We start from the raw sequence: 7,332 nt of genomic DNA, 5'->3' as shown, positions 1-7,332 counted from the left end.
GCAAGCAGCATGGAAACATTGTGCTGCCTACAGATTTGTACAATAGTTGCATGCAGCCAGTGCTAGATATGCTGCTGAGTGGCTGCATGTCTCAGCAGGCAGGCCAGGAATATGCAAAGTTGGCACCACTTCAATCAATCCTGACTTGCAGCCTCTTAAAGGGGAGGTGCATTCTGGACTCAAGCAGGTTTGGAACTGACTGCAGATGACAGTGTAAGCAAGAAAACTACTGAATTAGCTGCAACAAGGCAAAGGACATGCTCCTGACTGACATTAGTTCAGATGCTTTAGTGCAGGCAGTGGACACCAATGGAGGTCTTCCATCATCCTTCAAGCTAATTGCTAAGGTGATGGCTGGCAAAGGAGCTGCAACAATCAAAGTTGATGGTATCCTCAAGCCTAAATCAACTTCTCATCTCACACTTCTTCCTCATCCCATAATCTTTTCTGGTTTACAAACTGCGGATGGTGTAAGTCAGCACGGTTAAGGCCTTTAGGAACTGGCACACAGAGTGCTTCCCACAGGGCATATATGGCACTCGTTGGGGCTACGTCCTGTTGCAATGTTTATGCCCAGCTGTGTGTGGTTAAACGAGGGCACTAACTGGTGTGTTGAGTTCCAAAAACCAATGCTGACATCAAACCAATGTTACATGGTGCATGTGCTAACACTCATTTTAAAGTGGCATGTGGAACAGCTGGCATCAGATGTGTGGCATGTGGTTAGCACTGCTGCTTCACTGTAGCAGATATCTGGGTTTGATTCCTTGGGCGACTGTCTGCGTGGCATTTGCACAGTCCCCCTGTGCCTGCATGGATTTCCTGCTGATGCTCTGGTTTCCTCCCACAGTCCAAAGATGTGCAGGCTAGGTGGATTGGCCATGCTAAATTACCCTGTAGTGTCAAGGGTGAATTAGCCATAGGAAATGCAGGGATAGGGTGTGGGATGTGGGTCTGGGTTGGATGCTCTTTGGAGGGTCAGTGTGGACTCGATGGGCTGAATGGCCCGCTTCCACACTGTAAGGATCCTATGATTCTGGCTGAGTACATCCACATGTGCAGATGCCATTTTGGAGGCCGTCAGCACCAAGCAACACTGAAAAATCCATGGGTTGTAGAACTGAATTTTGAGGGCAAATCAGAACAGGGTTTCCCTCCAATTGATTTTCATGAATGCAGAGCAGCTCAGAGCAGAGTTGAGGGGAGGGACTGGGAAGCTGCTTTGATGGGCCAGTTCAGTAACACGAATGGTTAATATTGAGGAAGCTCTGCTTTGAGTGGAGGACACACACACACTACGCAAAGCTTCCACCAATTCAGTCCGAAATGGCATCCAGATGCTAAACATTTTGGAAGTTTCTGATTCATATAACTAAACTATCTGTGCATGTGCTTCAGGTGCCTGCATTTTGACAACACTGGCAAAATTGCAACAGCTACAGCGACAGAAGAATAAGGAGCTAAATTGTTTCCGATGACTTTCTTTATATAACTGAATGATTTTTGCAGTCACAGCTACCTAGGGGTGTCATTACTCTGAGTTCATTCATTAATCCTGCATCAATTCACAATACCAAGTCTATTATAACCTGTTCACCATCAATGCTTTCTATCTCGTTCCTCGTGTTTCATAAATTATTTGACAAAACTCACTTTCACAGCCATGTTTTCTCCTTCAGTCACAATCTCTGGTTCTACCTTACCCTGCATTGATTCCAACTGAAGTACCATCCTTCATATCTTGACTCCACCCAAGACTACAAGCATCTCTGAGACATACAATCCTTCTCAACTGCTGTTCCTGCTTCATCCATATTCAGTGTCATGCCATTCGCCAAGTGAAAGGTGTGGCAATGGGTAGATGCATGGATCTCAGTTATGCATGTCTCTTTGTGGGGTACGTGGAACATTCCTTGTTCCAGTCCTACTCGGTCCCCACCCACAATTCTTTTTCCAGTACACCAATCGTGTCCCTCCACAACTGAAAATGTTAGTCTATTTTCTTCTAATTTCTATCTTCTCTCACCATCACCTGGTTGATCTCTGAGTTTTCCCTTCCCTGACTTCTATTTCTGGGGATAGGCTGAAACCAATATCCATTACAAACCCACCAATTCCTGCAGTTGTCATAGAATCCCTACAATGTGGAAGCTGCCATTCAGCCCATTGAGTCCACACTGACCCCCCAAAGAGCATCCCACCCAGATCCAAACCCCCACCCTACTCTATCCCTGTAATTCTGCATTTCTCATGACTAATCCACCTATACTGCACAGCTTTGGACTGTTGGGGGAAACCAGAACATTCAGAGGAAACCTGTACAGACAGGAGGAAAATATGCAAACTCCACACAGACAGTCGCCTGAAGATGTAATTGAACCCAACTCCTTGGTGCTGTGAGATAGCAGTGCTAACCACTAAGGCACCATATCACCCAACGTGACTACACTTCCTCACACCTTGCTTCTTGCCAGGACTTCACTCCATTCTTCCAGCTTCTCTGTCTCCATCACATCTGTTCTGATGATGCCACCTTCCACTGGGGTGCTTTTGACATGCCCTCCTTTTTCCTCAACGAGGATTCCCCACCGTGGTTGACAAGGCTCAACTGTGTCTGAACCATTTCCCACACTTCCATCCTCACCCCTTCCCTTTTATCCAAAGCAACAACAAGGTTCACCTTGTCCTCACATTCCACCGACCAGTGTCTCTATATTTAAAGGATCATCCTCTGCCATTTCCATCCCTTCATCAGGAACCACCACTAAACATATCTTGCCCTCCCCTCCACTGTCAGTATTCCACAGGAACTGTTCTTCTGCACCACCCTGGTGAAACTCTTACGCATTCACCTTCTCCTTTCTTAACAGTCCAGGGCCATAAACATACCTTCTAAGTGTAGCAGCATTTTACTTGGACTTCTTTCAATCCAGGCCATTGTGTTTACTGCTCACAATCTGATTTATTTTACACTGGCAAGAATAAACACAGACAAGGTCGCAGCCTTAGAGAACAACTCTGCACTCTCTGCAGGAATGACCCTGAACTTCCAGATACTTGCCATTTCAATAAACCATCTTGCTTCCTCGCTAAAATTTTGAGCATGGGTTTGCAGGCTGGAGATACAATATCTCATCTTCAGCTTAGACACTTTACAGCTTCAAGGACTCATTATTGAGTTTCACAACTTCAGAACATGACTTTTTTTTATGTACCTCCTTACGTACCTGCTGTAATGTGTTTTTGATTGCTCTAGGAAGAGTGGACCCATTTTCTCCTTTTCACACCTTCATTTCCATTCATTTTACAGCTCTATCACTCCTTTACCACCATCAGCATCCACTTTACCAATTGCTCTGGTTACACTCACCAGCTGTTCCACTTGATAATCCAACAACATTAAAAAAAAATTCCAGCCCCTTTCAGAACATAAGAACATAAGAACTAGGAGGAGGAGTAGGCCATCTGGCCGCTCGAGTCTGCCCCGCCATTCAATAAGATCATGGCTGATCTTCTTGAGACTCAGCTCCACTTACCCACCCACTCACCATAACCATTAATTCCTTTACTGTTCAAAAATTTATCTAGCCTTGCCTTAAAAACATTCAGCGAGGTAGCTTCAACCGCTTCGCTGGGCAGGAAATTCCACAGATTCACAACCCTTTGGGTGAAGAAGTTCCTCCTGACCTCAGTCCTACATCTGCTTCCCTTTATTTTGAGGCGATGCCCTCTAGTCCTAGTTTCACCTGCTAGCGGAAACAACCTCCCTGCCTCCACCTTATCTATTCCCTTCATAATCTTATATGTTTCTATAAGATCTCCCCTCATTCTTCTGAATTCCAATGAGTATAATCCCAGTCTACTCAGTCTCTCCTCATAATCCAACCCTCTCAACTCTGGAATCAACTGAGTGAATCTCTTCTGCACCCCCTCCAGTGCTAGTATATCTCTTCTCAATAAGGAGAACAAAACTGCACACAGTACTCCAGCTGTGGCCTCACCAGGACCCTATACAGCTGCAGCATGGCCTCCCTGTTTTTAAACTCCATCCCTCGAGCAGTGACAGACAAAATTCCATTTGCCTTTTTAATTACCTGCTGCACCTGCAATCCTACTTTTAGCAATTCATGCACAAGGACACCCAAGTCCCTCTGCACAGCAGCGTGCTGCAATTTTTTACCATTTAAAACATAGTCCATTTTCCTGTTATTCCTACCAAAATGGATGACCTCACACTTATCAACATTGTACTCCATCTGCCAGACCTTTGCCCACTCACTTAGACTATCTATATCCATCTGCAGACTTTCAGTGTCTTCTGCACACTTTGCTCTACCACTCACCTTAGTGTCATCTGCAAATTTTGACATACCACACTTAGTCCCCAACTCCAAATCATCTATGTAAATTGTAAACAATTGAGGTCCCAACATTGATCCCTGAGGCACACCACTAGCCACTGACCGCCAACCAGAAAAACACCCATTTACCCCTACTCTTTGCTTTCTACTGGTCAACCAATCCTCTATCCATGCCAATACATTACCTGTAATACCGTGGAACTTTATCTTATGTAGCAGCCTTTGGTGTGGCACCTTGTCAAATGCCTTCTGGAAATCCAGATACACCACATCCACAGGTTTCCCATTGTCCACCATGCAAGTAATGTCCTCAAAGAATTCCACCAAATTAGTTGAACATGACCTACCCTTCATGAACCCATGCTGGGTGTTTCCAATGGGACAATTTATATCCAGATGTCTTGCTATTTCTTCCTTAATGATAGATTCAAGCATTTTTCCCACTACCGAAGTTAAGCTAACTGGCCTATAGTTACCTGCTTTTTGTCTACTTCCTTTTTTAAACAGTGGTGTCACATTGGCTGTTTTCCAATGTGCGAGAACCACCCCAGAGTCCAGTGAATTTTGGTAAATAATTATTAGTGCATTTGCTATTTCCCCCGTCACCTCTTTTAGTACCCTGGGATGCATTTCATCAGGGCCAGGAGACTTGTCTACCTTTAGCCCCATTAGCTTGCCCAGCACTGCCTCCTTAGTGATAATGATGGTTTCTAGGTCCTTGCCTGCTATAACCTTCTTGCTGTTAGTTTTCGGCATGTTATTTGTGTCTTCCACTGTGAAGACCGACACAAAATAACTGTTTAATGTCTCGACTATTTCCTCATTCCCAGTTATTAAATTGGCCTTCTCATCCTCTAAAGGACCAATGTTTACCTTCGCCACTCTTTTACGATTTACATATTTATAGAAACTGTTGCTGCCTGACTTTATATTCAGAGCTAGTTTACTCTCATAATCTATCTTACTTTTCTTTATAACTATTTTTGTGGCTTTCTGTTGGCTTTAAAGATTTCCCAGTCTACTAGTTTCCCACTACCCTTTGCTTTTTCGTATGTGTTTTTTTTTCAATCTGATACTTTCCTTTATTTCCTTAGACATCCATGGCTGGCTCTCTCTTTTTCTACAGTTCTTCCTTATCACTGGAATATACTTCTGCTGAGCACTGTGAAAGAAGTTCTGAAGAAGAGTAATATCAAAACTTTAATTTTGATTCTCTCTCCAAAAATGCTGTCAGAGTTTCTCCAGCATTTTCTGTATTTATTTCAGATTTTCAGCATCTGCAGTATTTTGCTTTCAGATAACTTATTTTCTCACTGACACCAAGATTTGCTTTTCTAGGGAATTAGAGGTGGCAAGGTGGTTCAGTGGCTAGCACTGCTGTCTCACAGTGCCAGGGACCTGGGTTTGATTCCATCCTCCAGTGACTGTCTGTGTGGAGACATATCTATGTCTCTCCATATCTGTGTGGGATGGCCTTCATGGGTCAGTGTGGACTCGATTGGCTGAATATCCTGCTTCTTCTGTAGGAATTCTATGATACCACAAAAATATTATGTTAACTCCTCATTGAGGCAGACATTGTCAGTCTGATTTTCCAGTTTACCTATCAATTAAAATCACCCATGATTATTGCTGTCCCTTTATCATAATCACCTAATTTTTCTTCTGGTATACTTCATCCTACATTGTGGTTACTATTCAGGGCTCTGCAAACTAATCCCAAAAGGAACTTCTTTCCCTACTATCCATTATCAATTAGTCTACTTTGTATTGAATTCTGTGTGTGCATTTGGGAACAGAACCTTAAGTTTGGACTTTTTGTCATCTTTGTAACATCTAGCCTCCACTTTTGGCATGTTCATAGGTTGCTTCTCTCTGATCCTTCTTGCTATTCTCTGACTTTTATTTCCCTTATTACTATTTTGTTTCCTGCCTCAACTTACCCAATCGATTTGTCACATCAGCCCAAGCTTAATCCCTCACTCCTCCTTATTTAGTTCAAAATCCACCACACTAGTTAAGTGACTTGTTAGAACACTGTTCGGGTGTAGACTGTCTCAATAGTACAGATCCCACTGTCCCCAGTAGTGCAGCAGGCACACACAATCTGGAGGGGACTCTCTCCACAATGATCCTTGTTGCGTGCACCCATTCCTCTGACTTTATTCACTCTAAGACAATTTGCGCATGGTTCAAGGTAGAAATCCAGAGAATATAACCTTTGATGTCCGCTTTGAATTCAGGGCCTAACTTCTCATATTCCCTCAGCAGAACCTTTTTTCTAATTTTGCCAATGACATTGATACTAATGTGGAGCAATAGATCTTCCTTTCCCACTGAAGCTCAGAACTGTTGTCCCCAGTCCTGGTAACAAACAAACAACGCAGCCATCTGGATTCATGCACTTTGTTGGACAGAAGTGTTCACCATGCTGCACCAAGCTGAAAAAGCAAATAAATTGATTATGTGAAATAATAAGGAATTTCAGTTTAAAGTTTTCATAAATAACATAACTTTATTAAAATCATTTAACACCATTGATGTAGGAAACATTTAGCCCATTTAAAGTATACGGCATAAATCCAAGGAACTGTCACATGTTGCATGTATACCTGATTCAAAGAAGGATAATTGATACAGAAAATACTATCAAATTAACTTATATCACAAAACGATTTTGTTAGTTTTTTTTCTGATGGTGTTCTCCCAACTGACATATTGACCAGATGGTTGCTGGTTAGATGGGACTGCCTGTGGCACAATCATGGAACAGAGAGAACAGACCACAAGAGATCAGGGAGAACGGTCAAGTATTCTGCTAGGGTGGGGAAAATGGGAGCTGCAGGTCGAGAAAGTAGATCACAGTTGAGGAAGGGCTGATAAAGATTGATACAGGCTGGAAGAGTGTGCAATGTTTGAGGAATGTGTGTGCATCAATGGAAAAACACATTAAGAGAACAGGTTGTAGACA

This window comes from Rhincodon typus, chromosome 2 (genome assembly GCF_021869965.1).
Source record: "Rhincodon typus isolate 14 chromosome 2, sRhiTyp1.1, whole genome shotgun sequence".
Taxonomy (NCBI): domain Eukaryota; kingdom Metazoa; phylum Chordata; class Chondrichthyes; order Orectolobiformes; family Rhincodontidae; genus Rhincodon; species Rhincodon typus.
The sequence above is the reverse complement of the archived record's forward strand: the minus strand, read 5'-3'. Positions refer to the sequence as shown.